Source organism: Pleurodeles waltl, chromosome 11, assembly GCF_031143425.1.
Source record: "Pleurodeles waltl isolate 20211129_DDA chromosome 11, aPleWal1.hap1.20221129, whole genome shotgun sequence".
NCBI classification, from domain to species: domain Eukaryota; kingdom Metazoa; phylum Chordata; class Amphibia; order Caudata; family Salamandridae; genus Pleurodeles; species Pleurodeles waltl.
Genome location: NC_090450.1, coordinates 881,215,407 through 881,232,157, shown reverse-complemented (window position 1 = coordinate 881,232,157; position 16,751 = coordinate 881,215,407). Strand labels below are relative to the sequence as shown.

Sequence of the window (16,751 nt, the reverse complement as noted above, 5' to 3'; positions counted from 1 at the left end):
CAGTAGCAAACAAGATAATTCGAAAATAGTTGACAAGATAAATTTATGTTTAAAATCACAGAGAACTAGTCCTGTCTGCTGCATCCAGTGGCTGGGAAGTGGTTTTCTTCAACAGTTTAAAAAAACCTTTTAAGTGCCTCCGAAGGATTGGTAAAGAATGTGTGTGTGGCATGCAATAACAAATGTATGAGTGTGTGTGTTGTGACACTGAATAACAAATGTGTGAGTGGTGTGACACTGAATAGTGTGCACAAACATAAAGAACCAATATTCTAAATAGGATCATATTTAGGATTATTAAATAAATTGATACTGAAGAAAGCCAATCGACCAGTTATGGCGCATGTAGGCTGAAACTTGTAAGCCTTCTATAGTGGAATACCTAATCTGCTGCAGTAACATCACTTTTGTTTTTAAACTTGCAAGGGTATGTTATAAATTAATATATTTCATTGTCACCCCTAGGCAACTTTAGATATGCAGATACCTAAAGAATATCATCAAGAGCTCTCTTAAGTTTCAGCCCATCCAGATACCCAGGTCTATGTGGATGAGGACTAGGTGATAAAGCATGCCACTAAGACAAAAGAACTTTGGTTGAAAGTCCTTTTAAGGTTTGCTTTGGCGGACACAAGTTTCTAGATACCACTTGTAAGAGTGTAATGACTCCCCCTTGATTCACTCTCTGCCAGTGTTGTCTTGGTTTAGATTATTTAGGAAGGTTAATGCAACATTTAATCATGTATGTATTTAATTAGAGGTTTTGTGGAGCGCTGCTTGTAACTTAGTTATTACTTCAGAATACTAAAGATGGTGATGAATGTACAGTTCACTAAGATGGATGAGTGAAAATTGAGTCATGTCGGGTGGGATAAAGACTCTGTAGTCCGTATTATATGTATTTTGTTTAACGATCTGTTAATCAAAAAAACAATCCAATATTAAGGCCCTACTATTTGTTCACACCATACAAAGTACTACATACATACAAACATTGGACCTGCAACTCTGTTCTAGACAGGTTTTAATATTGTCATCCCAGCACCTAGAATGTGTCCTTTTAAACTAGCTTTGAATCCACATGCCCTACACAGCGGGGTTAAACTGTAACCAGGGTTGATTGAAAGAGAAAGTGAATAAAGACAACTAAATTGTGACCACCAAAGCAAAGCGTTCCTCCAACAGCATCCTCAAAACTCATACCTCGTTCCTCAAAAGAAATAATACAGAATCCCACCATCAGTCATACTATTAGGCTAAGAACCAATCTTCTGGGATCGTCAAAATGGAAAAACTTTAAATTTACCCTCCCTAAATTCCCAAGAGCCATTACTAGTGTTGTGAACATATGCCCTCCTTGCTGCCTCCAAACAGGTCTAACTGGCACCCCCTTGTGAAAACAAGTGTACCCTCTTATTATGCACCACCTTGAGTCTGGCTAAATACCACACCACCAGTTTAAGCTCGAAAGACACAGGTTCATTCTTTATATGAAGCAGGCCTCTTTATTTCACCTGGGACTCTGTTGAGTTCCGGAAAGATGAGAATTTTTTTTGGTCTCTAAAGAGGAGTCATTTTATTGTGATGGATACTTGTAACTGCAGATTTCACCATTTAGAATACCCCCTAGTCAGCCGACTGGTGCCAGAGAAGTTTGTAAGAGTGCTCCGCATTGACTCCATGTCGCCAAGAAAGTAACGGGATCAAGCAACATATAAGCATCACCCCTTATATGGGTCACTCCCAAATTTGTTGGTCTTCCAACAACCCTAAAAAACTTTACCCAGTATGCTAGGGAACAATGTTTTCACAGAAAAAAATTCAAGCCTTGCCATGCATGCAGAAATCAGATGTTGGTATTCGACCAGCACAAGGTCTTCCTCTGGGATCTGGCCACGACTCAGTTGTGTGATAAATGCGCTGTAGTGTAACGAAGGAGATTAGAGTAAAGGAGGTGTTTCCAAACATAGTGGGAAGTAATTTGTAATTCTATTTATATAGTGCTTACTACCCCTGATGAGGCGTCGAAACGCTTTTGGTCGAGTAGCACGCTACTCTGGAACCCAAAAGGGTTAGTGGTGGACTACTATAGGGAAATATGAGTATAGTATTAGTATAGAAAGGTATGAGTTAATTGGAGCAGAGGACATGTGAGTCTGTTGGATTGAGTAAAATAATGGAGGGACAGAAGAGGAAATGTAGGAAAATGGCCCTTGTTGCAGTTACCCCCCCACCCCCCCAAACTCCACCCCCACACTTTGTGCCTGATATTGATGCTGACTTGACTGAGTGTGTGCTGGGATCCTGCTAAGCAGGCCCCAGCACCAGTGTTCTTTCTGTTAAATGTACCATTGTTTCCACAATTGGCACGCCTCTGGCATACAGATAAGTCCCTTGTAAGAGGTACCAAGGGCCCTGTGACCAGGGAAGGTCCCTAAGGGCTGCAGCATGTGTCACCTTAAGGGACCCCTCACCTATCACATGCTCACTGCCAGTGCAGATTGTGTGTGTTGGTGGGGAGAAAAAGGCATTCACACAAAACACTGCCTATGGCATTGGTAAGTCACCCCTCTAGTAGGCCTTACAGACCTAAGGCAGGGTGCACTATTCCACAGGTGGTGGCATAGCTGCATGAGCACTATGCCACTAAAGTGTCTAAGTTCATTCTTAGACATTGTAAGTGCAGTGTCGCCATATTAAGTATATGGTCTGGGAGTTTGTCAAAACAAACTCCACAGTTCGATAATGGCTACAGTGAATACTGGGAAGTTTGGTATCAAACCTATCAGCACAATAAACCCCACTGATGCCAATGTGGGATTTATTGAGAAATGCACACAGAGGGCCTCTTAAAGATGCCCCCTGTATTTTATCCACTCCTCTAGTGTAGGATTGACTGATCTAGGCCAGCCTGCCATTGAGAGACAAGTTTCTGACCTCATGGAGTTGAGGGCCTTTGTTCCCTCCGAGGCCAGAAACAGACTGCTCTGGGTGGAGGTGCTTCACACCTCCCCCTGCAGGAACTGTAACACCTGGTGGTGATCCTCAAAGGCCCATGCCTTATGTTACAGTGCCCCAGGGCACACAGCTAGTGGAGATGCATCCCTCCCTCCCCCCCAGACAAGCCCCCACTTTTGGCAGCAAGTCCAGAGGGATAATTAGGAAAAACAAGGAGGAGTCACCCCCTCAGCCAGGACCACCCCTAAGATGTCCAGAGCTGAAGTGACCCCCTCCTTGAGAAATCCTCCATCTTGCTTTAGAGAATTAGGACCAATAGGGATAGGAATGTCACCCCCCTTCCCAAAGGGAGTGGGCACAAGGAGGGTGTAGCAACTCTCAGGGACAGTAACCATTGGCTACTGCCCCCTGACCCTAACACGCCCCTAAATTTAGAATTTAAGGGCTCCCTGAACCAAGCTAGTCAGATTCATAACGACCTCAAGAAAAGGACTGCTGAGCTTAAAACCGCACAGAGAAGAAAAGGAGGACAACTGACTCGGCCCCAGCCCTATTGGCCCGTCTCCTGCTTCAAAGACCCTGCAAAAGAAAATCAACACATTCTACAGGACCAGCAATCCCTGAAAAGCCTCCAGAGGACTGCCTGCATCGCCGAGGACCAAAAAACTCCTGTAGACAGCGGACCTGTCCAACAAGAAGAAAAGGAAACTCCTTCCAAGGGACGCCAATCTCACTCCAGAAGCGTGAGTCCAAAACCACTCTGCACCCAACGCCAATGGCCTGTGTCTAGGTGGCCCAACTATCCAGTGGGGACCCCCAGGCAATTCCGACCAAGTGTCCACCCTGGGCTGACCCCTCCACGAAGACACCTGCAGAGGGAAGCCTGAGGACCCCCCTGAACGCGACTGCCTGGGACGAAGATTTCTGACGCCTGGAGAAGCACTGCACCCGCAGCCCCCAGACTTGAGAGAAACTGACCACCGGTGCAGCAGTGACCAGCAGGCGCCCCTTCTCCCTATCCAGTCGTGGCTTGCCCGAGAATTCCCCCTGTGCCTTGCCTGCAGCGCCTAAGTGACCCCCGGGGTCCTCCCATAGAGTTCCATTGGGAACCCGATGCCCTGTTTGCACCCAGCCGCCCCCATGCCGCTGAGGGTGCGGGTTTGGTGCCTACTTGGGGCTTCCCCAGTGCTCCTCTAAACCCCTCTGGTCTGCCCTCCGACAACCCGGGTACTTACCTGCAAGCAGACGGAAACAGGAGTACCTCCTGTCTCCATAGGGGCCCACATTATTTTGGCTCCTGTTTGACACTAACCGGCCCTGTGTTGCTGGTGCTGGGTGTGTGGGGTTATCTTGAACCCCCAACCGTGGGCTACCTATGCCCTGGAGACTGAATCTATAAGTTGGTTACTTACCTCCAAAACTGTACTGTACTTTGTTCCCCCAGGAACTGTTGAAAATTGCAGTGTCCACTTTTAAAATAGCTTTTTGCCATTTTAAGAAATACTGTGTACATTGTTGATTCCATTCAAAGTCCTGATTATACCTGTGCAAAGTACCTTTCATTAAATATACTTACCTGCTAATTGAATCTTAGGGTTCTAGAAATAAATTAAGAAAAATATTTTTCTATATAAAAATCCTATTGTTTCTCTGGTGTGTGTGTGTGTGTACAATAAACACTACCCTCTGATAAGCCTAACTGCTCGACCACACTACCACAAATACAGCATTAGTATTATCTATTGTTGCCTCTGTCAAGCCTCTGGGGATCCCCTGGACTCTGTGCACAATATATCTCATTTTGATATAGTACATACAGAGCCAGCTTCCCACAGGGAAGAATCCAGAAAGTTAGTTAGGAGATCGTAGTTGTAAGATGAGGTTTGGGATTAGTAAAGGAGAGATGGAGGAGGGAAGAGTCTGTGGAAGTGATTAGTTTGATCATAGTAGTAAAATGAAGTTTGGGATGGATGAGTTACATGAGGGAGAATTTAGTAGGGTTGTTTCGCAGATCATAGTAGTAAACTGATTTTTGGGGTGAGCCAGGATGGGTAGAGGAGGGAAGAGTCTAGGAAGGGTTATTTTGGAGATCATAGTAGTAGAATGAGCTTTGGGATGGGTCAAAGAGTGAACATAGAGGTATAGAGTGAGACAGTGTAATGCATTGGAGAGTGATTTTTTTTAACCTCTTTTTTTCTCTTGCACAGTAGGACTAAAGTAATAAATATATAGAGACAGGATTGCATAGTAAGGGAATATATGTGTATGAATACAATATATTGAGATTTAAAGTTGTATCATATAAACATAGACTTTCAAGTGTTGCAGTATTTGAAGTTAATTTGTGTACTTTTAGAACATTATTTTTATCTTTCCTCAATATTTCAATAGTGAAATGCTTGTAGATAAATAGTTAAGATATTTACCTATTGTGATAGATAAACAGAGAATCATAAGCATCTAATCAAATAACTTGTATAGAAACTATGCAATGACCTATGAACATGTTAAGCGTAGAATTATACACACACATATATATATGTTCGATAGCATGTGTAGCTGCAGATACGCATGCTGTGCATCTATCGCCATCTGGTGTTGGGCCCAGAGTGTTACAATTTTATTTTTTTTTTTTTTTTATTTTTAAGAAGTCTTTTTTTTCGAGTCACAGGATCGAGAGACTCCTCATCTCGGTGATAGTGCGCATGAGCATCGACTTCTTTGTTAGAATGTTCCCATTCCGCCATTGGATTCAGACGTGCTCCCTCTTGCCCCGGGATTTTCAGTTTGGAAATTCTCTACTCTTTCAAGCTTTTCTCATACCTTCGGTATTGACTGTTGTCAGTCTTGTGGGAATACTCCGCTGCCCCGACAAGGAAAGCCATAAATTTGATGCAGCGGGAAAAAGGGTAGCAACACAAGCAGCCAAACAATGGCATATTGCCAATTCCCAGGCCCTGGTAGCAAGATACGACAGGGCACATTAGAATGAGATGCGAGAATTTGTGCAATATCTCCCCAAAGAACACCAAAAAAGGGCAGAGCAAATTGTAGAGGAAGGACAGACCATCACAAAGAATCAAATTAGGTCTGCTCTAGATGCACCTGACACTGTAGCGAGAGAAAATAATACAAGCATTACTATTAGACAACATGGATGGTTGAGGACCTCTGGTTTCAAACCAGAGATACAGCAGGCAGTCCGTAATATGCCATTTAGTAAACAGCAGCCTTTTGGACCAGAGGTGGACACAACCATAGAAAAATGTAAAAAAAGATTCTGACACAGCAAAAGCCATGGGATCTCTCTATATGACACCATTCCGGGGTTCCTTTCAAAAACCACAATTTAGGAGAGGCCTTAAAACCTAAACTACAGAGGTTTCCACCTCCCATTCAAAGCAAGGCCAGCAGTATTATGCAAGGGGGTCATTCAGAGGCTCTTACAGAGGACAAAATCTCAGGTCCAGAGGTAAATTCCCAGCCTCAAAGGGTTCTTCAACATCCACAAAACAATGACTCCCCAAATATTCCACAGCACCATACATCTCCTGTGGAAGGAAGACTGCAACAATTCCATTCTCACTGACAAAAAAATTACTACAGATCAATAGGTACTCTCAATTATCTGCAATGGTTATTACCTAGAGCTCATCTCTACTCCACCAAACATTCCACCTTGTTCGAACAAACTCTCTCCAGAACACACTATTCTACTAAAGCAAGAGGTACAATCTCTACTACTCAGAGGCAATAGTTCCCATCTCACAGCAAGGAACAGGAGTATATTCCCTATACTTCCTTTTACCAAAAAAGGATAGTACTCTCAGACCCATTCTCGATCTCAGGTCTCTAAATCTTTATATCCAGTCGGAGCATTTTCACATGGTCACTCTATAGGATGTCATTCTCTTGCTACGAAAACAAGACTACATTACAGCATTAGACCTAAAGAAAGCTTACTTCCACATTCCTATACACCCAGCTCACTGCAAGTATCTTAAGGTTAGTCATAGCAGGCAACCACTATCAATTCAAGGTACTACCCTTTGGGGTAACAGCACCAAGAGTGTTCACAAAATGTCTAGCTGTGGTCGCAGCATACCTCAGAAGTCAACACATACATTCTTCCCTTATCTAGACGACTGGTTAATAAAATCCAGCACTATCCAAAATGCCAGCAACACAAACAAGATACCCTACACAAATTAGGGTTCACAATCAGTTACCAGAAATCTCACCTTCAGCCAGCACAAATTCAACCTTATCTAGGACTAATTCTGAATACTCAGTCAGCATTAGCCTACCCAAATCCTCAATGGATACAAACGTTTCACTCCCTCATATCTCAATTACAAGCCAATCAAACTTAAACAGTAAGATTTATCATGAAACTATTGGGAATGATGGCATCATGCATAGCAATAGTGCCAAATGCATGTCTAAACATGAGACCACTGCAACAGTGTTTCTTGCGACAATGGTCTCAGGCACAGGGTTAACTACAGGAGCTAGTGTTGTTATACCGCCAAACTTACAAATCTCTGCAATGGTGGAATCGCAACAACTTAGTAAAAGGACGGCCATTTCAGGACCCTGTGCAACAGACCATAATTACAACAGATGCGTCAATGACAGGTTGGGGAGCCCATCTCAACAATCTAACAATACAGGGGGAATGGGACTCAATCCAGCAATTTTACCACATAAACCACTTGGAATTACTAGCAGTGTTCTTAGCCATCAAAGCATTCCAACCACAGATCATACACAAAATAGTCTTAATTTGGACAGACAACATGACACTGTATTATATGAAAAACAGGTGGGAACACACTCATCCCAATTGTCCCTTCTAGCTCAAACAATATGGAAATGGGCAATTCACAATCACATTCACCTGCTAGCAGAATACATCCCAGGGATACACAACCAGCTAGCGGACCTTCTAAGCAGGACGCAGCAACAAATACACGAATGGGAGATTCACCCACAAGTAATTCAATATTACTTTCAGATGTGGGGAACACCAAACATAGACCGTTCCGCAACAAGCGAAAACGCAAAATGCCAAAACTTTGCATCCAGATACCCACACCCTCAATCCAAGGGCAGTGCTCTATGGATCAACTGGTCAGAGATATTTGCTTACACTTTTCTCCCTATCCCGTTAATTTCATTTCTGGTCAACAAGATGTGTCACACTTCCCTCACTACAATACTCCTAGGTCCCACGTGGGCACGTCAACACGGGTACACAACACTGTTGGATCTGGCAGTAGTACCACATCACAAGCTTCCAAACAGACCAGACCTGTTAGCTCAGAACGTGGGTCAAATCAGGCATCTCAATCCCAGTGTGCCCAACTTGGCGATTTGGCTCCTGAGGATATAGAATTTGGATACCTACAGCTTCCATTAGAATGTATGGACATTCTAAAACGAGCACGAAAACCGACAACCAGGCAGTGCTGCGCAAATAAATGGAAATGTTTCATATATTACTGCAAACCTAAAAATATTGATGCGCTTACAGCATCAGTACAGGATATTGTGTCATTTGCTTTATTTACAAAAGGCAAAACTTGCCTATTCGTCTATTAAAATACAATTAACAGCAATATCAGCCTACCTCCAAAACACACAACATACCTCTCTGTTTAAAATTCCTGTCATAAAAGCATTTATGGAAGGCATAAACAAGTTATTCCACCTAGACTACCACTAGCTCCTACTTTGACTCTTAATATTGTGCTCACAAGACTTATGGGTCCACCATTTAAACCCCTGCACTCTTGCGCTATTCAGTTTCTCTCATGGAAGTTTGCTTTCTTTGTAGGAATTTCTTCCTTAAGAAGAGTAAGTGAAATTCAAGCATTTATTTTAGAAGAACCCTTATTCCAAGTACACAAACACAGAGTAGTACTTAGAACAAATCCAAAATTTTTACCTAAAGTGGATTCACTCTTTCATGTTAATCAGTCAGTCGAATTGCCATTCTTCCTTTCACAGCCAGATTCTGCTGCTGAAAGAACTCTCCACACTCTTGATCTTAAGAACTCTAATGTATTACATAGACCGAACAAAAGACTTTAGAAAAACTAAAAAAAAAAACTTTTTGTTGCTTTCCAACAACCTCAATCTTATTTCAAAACAAGGGTTAGCTAGATGGATTGTAAAATGTAATCAAACCTGCTATCTCAGGCGAAAAGGCATCTATTAGTAACTCCAAAAGCACATTCCCCTAGAAAAAGTGGTGCCTCAATGGCATTCATAGGAAATATACCAATGGCGGACATATGCAAAGCAGCCACATGGTCTACACCACACACATTCACTAAACACTACTGTGTGGATGTGTTATCTCGACAACAAGCGAATGTTGGTCAAGCAGTGCTAAAAACACTATCTCAAACTACTTCAACTCCTATGGGCTAACCACCGCTTACTTGGGAGGAGAACTGCTTTTCAGTCTATGCACAGCATGTGTATCTGCAGCTACACATCGAAAGGAAAATGTCACTTACCAAGTGTACATCTGTTCGTGGCATATTGTGCTGTAGATTCACATGCGCCCTCTTTCCTCCCCAGGAGCCTGTAGTCGTTGTTGTACTTAATCACATAAATATGTATATACATTCCATGGACATATTTACTTTCTATATATATTTGTACATACACAATTCTTCACTCCTTACTTCACCCTCCTGCGGGAAAACAACCTAACAAAGGAGTCGATGCCCTTGCGCACTATCACCGAGAGGAGGAGTCACTCAATCCCATGACTCGAAAAAAAAATCTTCGAAGAAAAACAACTTGTAACACTCCGAGCCCAACACTAGATGGCGATATATGACGCAGCATGTGAATCTTCAGCAGATGTACACTGGGTAAGTGACATTTTCCATAAATATATATATTTATTCACTGAAAAAAAAAAAAAGTCCAGGTATATATTATATATATATATATATATATATATATATATATATATATATATATATTTCTTTATTCACTGAAAAAAAACAAAAGTCCAGGGAAGTAGTGCCTTTTTGCAGGTCTTGCTCCTGCACAAGCATAAGAAAACAGTGGTGCTCAATCCCATCCCACCACTCTGACTTAAAAAAGAAGTTGCAAAGGCGTCAAGATTTAGTTACTGTCTTGAGTTCATCAGCCATGGAACAGTACACAGAGTTCCGTGGACTGTTGATGACCCTTGGCAGGCAATGCTTCAATGCACTTCGACTCCCTCTGGTGCACCTTTGCACCCCAGGGAACAGCAGGGGCCTCCAATCAGGTTGTCACTGGCGGGCACTTCCCTAGTGTAGTCAGTCCCTTAGGCACCACTTACTGGGCCCATACAGACTTCCACTCCAGTTCGAGATCCATGCCAGTGTATAATCCAGTGCCAGTACACATGTTGTATCTGAAACTGGAATTGACTAGACCCCGACCAGTGTCACTATACAAAGGTACACAAGCACAGCCAATGGGTATGCAGCCTGGCTGTAACCCAGTGCCTTCTCCACCTTGCAACTATCAGAAGAGGCTCTACTTTCTTTTTGGTCCTGACCTGACCCTGATCTTGTGCCAGGGTAGGATGCACTTCAGGATACTAATGATGATGGTGATAACTTACACCTTGATTTGCAAAATGTCAGTAGGCTTGATCCCTCCACTGATACAGAGCTTGACTCGCCACATTGACCACAAAATTAAGTAAGTGACTTACTTGCAGTGGTGGGTCGGAGGGCAGCCAAGGTACTTGAATTACAGTTCTACTGAGACTAAAAGAAATGTTTGATGGAAATTCTATAACCTAGACCATCAACGTCTGAGCACTTGATTCAATTTTCCTTTTTGAATATCCGCATTGTAACAGAATCAAAACGATTGATGCCATGAGCATTAAATGTTTTGTTCTGCCAGCCTGGCACTGAGGTCTATAAATTGTGTCTGTAAGTCCGTCTGCTATTCAGGTATCACTAATGGATATGCCTTTTGATGGATCTCTCCTCTTTGTGGAGAAGGAAGACTGTGTTCTCTGGGGTCTTGACTCCTGCAAAGCAATTTTCCCACCAGTTCTGAAAATTCCCGGGCCTATTCCAGGGGCCTGGCTTATAGACAGAGACAGCATTCCCAGTCACTCGATGCAGCAGACAGCCTAGTTCAAGGCCACGTATGCAGAATCAACAGGCAGCAGGCAGGCCATCTGGGTTACCAGTCCTCCAACTCCGATTCACCTGCTACAGAGGTGCTTGTCTAAGCAGTAGGGGTCAAAATCTGGCACTTCCTCCCAGTTAACGATCCATCACATCCAATAGATGTGTTGGGCAAGTTGTTCAAAAAGGTTAAACCCTACCTATTCTCTCCTCCCCACCCAGAACGAATTCAGAAGAGCACCTTGTCCATCTTGCTACAGTAGGTATGCCTGTTGCTTTCCAAAGGTGCTATACAGAGAATGCCAGACTATGAGAAAAATGAGTGGGGTTATTCCTGATACTTCCTTGCCCTGAAATGAATGGGACCTCAGACCTGTCTTAGATCTCGATCCCTTTTGGCTTCACCAGCGCCTCTTCAGTGTTCATGAAAATAAGTTTGGTAGTTCCTGTATTTCGGTACCTCGAAGCCTGGCTGCTAAATACGAGCTCACCGGATTCAGTCATAGACCAACTGCGGTTGACCGTGGGCACTATATCTACTCGAACTATTACCAATAGGATGCACACTTGGGAAACGTAGTAATGTACTTGACAGGATTTAATCTACGATTAAGTACACACCGAGTCATTTACCTATGTGTAACTGTAATTGTTATTTTAGTGCAGTGGTTGGAGAATATGAGATAAGACCTAACTTTTTTCTTTGAAATGCCTATAAAATAAATGTTAAAAAAATAGTGGAACTACTAACAATGTTTGGGTTCACTATAAAAAAGCCAAAGTCCCACTTGATAACATCACAGAGGTGCCATTCATTGGGGGCAATCATGGACACTGTGTAGCGCAAAGCTTTTTTTCACTGCAATGAGTCTGGGACATCCAGGCCATGTTAGCAATGTTTCAGACTCAATCCACGCTACTTCAGGTGGGACCCAGCCATATATATGCAACTCTGTCTTGAGCCTGCTCCAATAGCAACAGTCCAGCCTGAACTGCCAGGCCAGGACTTCCGTGAACCAGCTCACAAGCAACCCAAGACCATTTATTGCCCCGATTTTGGCTCTTCAGTCTGGTGTAGCTTGGGTTCAGTGACACAGCAAGCAAGGTAAAGTATCCAGAACTGCTCCCAGAATGCAACAAGACTGTGTGTTGATATTGACTTTTCTCGGTTGACATGCAGTCTCAGTCGATTGAGGATTAAGAAGGAACTGGAAAAGCTAAAGAGCCAGTTCAGATATGAAGGTCTTAATCAGCGAACGGTGTAGGTATGTATAGATGAAGATCTTTGTTTTCTGAAATAGGCTGCTATCATACTTAGTCCCTTTGAGAAGATCCTTTGGCAGACTTGACACCAAATAGAAGGACCTTGTGCTGGAAATTAGTACATCCTTCCATGAATCTCAGGAAACGCGGGTGATCCTTTACGATGGGTATGTAGAAGTAGGCATCCTGATGTTCTGTGGGGCTATGGGTAAATTTAATGGAGTGCTAGCATTCTGAATGTTTCTTCCTTATCCACTTGTTTTCTAATTTTAAATCTAGAATCGCTCTGCATTTGTTCTTGTTCCCTTTATTTTAAATGTATTCAAGAGCAGAAATAAATTCCTAGTCCTTTCTAAGGTAACGCTTCAGGTTGTGTTCCTGCAAGAGGATGTTGACTTCTTCCTGAAGCGTCTCGATGTTGCGAGGAAGACTGCTTATCAGGAAAGGATCTTTGAACCTGACAATAGTAATTTTGAGGATTTTCCTTTTGTGATGAATTTCCACTTTTCCATGAAATTTGAGACACTTCCCTCACCAAAGTAAGTAACAAAAGAAAGGGAAGTTCTTGGCAATGCAGAAGGTGATGATTGATGACCTTGTATTCCTTTGAACATATCAAACATAGGTTCACTCGGGAGAGAAAGAAGAAAATAATAAATTAAGCCAAGGTATAATAAAGATAAATAATTGAATAAGTAGATTTAAACAAAAATAATTTAATCTAATAAATTTAGATTTGTGAATTAAAATAGCAATGAATTAAAACAATGCAGTGCAAAAAGTGTGAAAATGCAGTGAAAAAAATGAGTGAAATTCAGGTGCAATACAAAAATTAAAAGGACATGAGATCAAACATATCCTGCCTCATTTAAAGAACAGTGCATGTAAAGATATCTCAATCATCCAGAACATTTCAAGTATGAGAAATAAGTGTTAAGCAACTGAGGCTGTCCATATTAGAATAATACATCGAAGTTTCAACCACTAAACTTTTGGGCCATCATCACGACAGATTGTCAAAAGACATTTAGGAAAAAGCAACCTTCAGGGTTCTGCTAACGAACACAAAACTAAATATAGAGATAGATATGTCTTAGCCAAAGGCACTGATAAAACGTGAAAGTGTAGGCGAAGGAATTCACACAAATGGACAACCTTCAAACACAGAAAGATTGATTTAGTGCAGCTGGAGAAACATGTGAGCCGTCAAATGTGTAGTTCAGGTATGAGTATAAATACATTGCCAGCTTGAAGATGGAAGAATGAAACCGCCAAGAGCGGAATGCATGTCGAGGGACACAGCGTGTCCAAAGTGCAAGCGAGAAAAAAGCGAGTTTATTTAAAGGCAGCCATCTAGAAAAGACACTGCTCTGGGAGAGCTCTAAATGTTTTACACCCAAGAGCAGTGAGAGCACAGGAGAACACTGCATCCCTTGAGATGCAGCCTTTGGACTGGCGCCTCTGATGTTGGAAAGGCCTGTGATGTTTATGCTGCTGACCTTGACTCACTGAGGGGTCTTGAATCCTCTGCTGGTTGTATTTCCAACCTTAAGGCCTGTAGGAATGCTTTCTTTGTTCTTTTCACCAGGCATACAGCCCTCTGGGTCTACCTTTCTGCTTCTGTGCGGGACATTTCATTATCGGTGTGAGTGACAACTGTTTTCGGAGAAAGTTAATTTAAAAAATCCTGGTTCAGCCTCCGGTTATATGCGTGTAGGTCTTATCCATGAAGATCGACCTAATGCAAGGCCATGGCTGTAGCCATGTGAAGCAAGGATGAACATTTCTGCAGCTGCATTGATGATTTGGTTTGACACCATCATTCCATGAAGTCTTCTCTATGTACTCAAATTAAGTTGTAGCACACAGAAATATAACCAGCTACCCAGGTGGTGTAAATAGAGAGGAAAAGAGTAGCCTAACAGGCTGGCATTACGAGTTAAAATAGGATTCTACTTCTTTAAGATTTCAGGGGTTTCCACATCTCATGATGCCTTGAACTGGCATCACAGAGTCAGTTTTATTCCTGGCTTTTGTGAGTGGGCCCTGAAAACTTTGGATGGTTTCTCACGTAATTGTTTCTCAGAACTTGCACTTATTTACTTCACTCAAAATAATTTTAAAGGTTTTTTTAACCTTTTATTTCCATCTTTTTTTGCAGCACCATACCTTCACATTTTGTGCGGTGCCCTTCTTGTGGAAGACACAAAGCTGTCCCAGACCATCCCAAGATAATTAGTGTGGTCTGTCCATGGCTTCATATTAGTAAAGGAGTGTGACTTTTTCCAAAACAGGTCTAAAATACCTATAAAGGATAAGGAAGGCATCAGGCTATGAGGGAAGCTGGAAGACTTCAGGATCAAAGAATCAAAAAGCATGGCATGGTCACTTGAGCTTCTAATACTGTGTCTTCCTCCTTTAAAGCCTCCCACAGGAAGAGATCCAGGGAGAGAAAATTGCAAAAAGATGGAAAAATATCAGAGTCATCGCCATTCCTGGTAGATGTCAAAAGCACAGACATTAGTGAAGGGTAACAGAATAGACCTAATCATAATCATTCATCAACAGGCAAGTTAACAATATCAAACATCGCATGGCCATCTACTCTGTCATGTTTCACGGTCTGTCATCTAGAAGTTGCTGCAGTTGTTGATGGCACATTACTCAGTTTGATACCGATTTTCTGTGCGTCAAGCCATTCGCTTGATATGTCACCTATGAAGAGGATTAGACATACACCATTGCCTGTTGGTCGTTTTATCATGTGAGACCTTCACTTTCTCTCATTCCAGTGGAAGACCCATTGCAGGAATATTGGCGGCCTCTCAGTTTGCAACCTCCTTCTCTGCCAAGGCCTTCCAAGTGTCGACCTATATTCAGAAGAGGCCAGTGACATCTAGGTACTCTAAATGAATTTATGCAGGAGCCTATTTTTGTGAAAGCATCTTGGGGACCACAAAACTAGACACATGCCCAAGCAACTGAATAGCATCTTTGGTAATTATTACGCTATATAAACCAATATAACATAAATATCTTGCAACTGGAGATTTGGATTTTGATCAGCCTTCCCTGTGTGTTTTGGCCCAGATGGTCTCCTACTCTGTGTGCCCATCCATGTTCTCCTGTTCTGATGTTGACAACTTCATTCTCATACACACCAATTTCATTACCAACCTCTTTCCCTAGGATTTCACCTGTTGACTAGATCAATGCTTTCCATGACATGTTAATTCGGGGAGCAATGAAGCTGAGAACCCCTCTGGAATTACCAGACCTAATGTTTCTCATCATAGAGACTTTACAATTAAAGACTTTACCCAGGCTTCGTTTTGGTCAATATAACAAGGAGCTATGGGACAGTCATTTAAGATTTGCCTCAAGATCGTCTTCAAGATTTGAAAAAATTATTTGCAAAGGGTAACTTTACCCAATCAGGTCTTCAGCACTGCAGTAGATATGGCATAAATAGTGGTTTCAGACTACTGCCAGGTTATAACTCACTCTTCTTGCCTATGTCGTACCTCTTTGAAATCAGACCCTACTCCTCCTCACCTAACTAAAGGCTTTGAATCTGTTTTAAACAGGCTATACATGCACTCTTTGGTCAGCACACTGAAGAAGTGATGCAGATAATGAAAAACAAGGCCAGAGTGTGTAAACCATTGGTCTGGAGGACAGCTGCAGATTCTGCAGATCTCAATTTAGATCACTGGTACAACTTTGGTCAGCGGTTTCAAACTCCTTGTTCACCCTACCAGAGCAGCATCACCAGTACCAACAAGGTCCGCAATACGAACTATTAGACCCGAGGGCTAAGGAAAAAATTGTCACAGAATCTCCATCCTTCCATCTCATCAGGGCAAGAACTTAGACAATCACTTCTTCCTCCTCTCTGCTGAGACAACCTCTCCATCGGGGGATGCAATTACACAACATCAGCAAGAGGTACAAAAAAGTTCGCGACAACAGATGGACGCTAACTATTGTAAAAGATGGCTACTCACTAAATTTCAAAGCAACTCCACTGGCTATATCACCAAAGCAGTCTATAAAATTCCATCTACCTAATCTTCACAAAGAAACATTATCACTGATTCAAAAAGAGAGGTACAACCAGTCCCACATTCCTACAAAGCGAAAGTCATCTATTGAAGATATTTCCTCGTTAGGGAAAAAAGGCCGAAAGAAGGAGTTCAAACCAACCCTAAACCTACATCTTGCCAACAAGTGGGTCAAATGAGTGAAGCTATGCGTGCTAGTCCTCCATCATTCTGTTGCCCATCTCAAACTGGGAAATTGGATGTGCTCTGCAGATCTACATGATGCCTATTTTAATATCCCCATATTCTCTGCTCGAAGGTCTAC

The 16,751-nt window shown here is 42.4% G+C and overlaps 1 protein-coding gene across 4 annotated transcripts in view; it reads left to right on the top strand.

Annotated features, from left to right (window-relative positions):
• USP30 (ubiquitin specific peptidase 30) overlaps positions 1-16,751 on the top strand; it is a 461,500-nt gene that overhangs the window by 245,959 nt on the left and 198,790 nt on the right. The window lies entirely within an intron of this gene.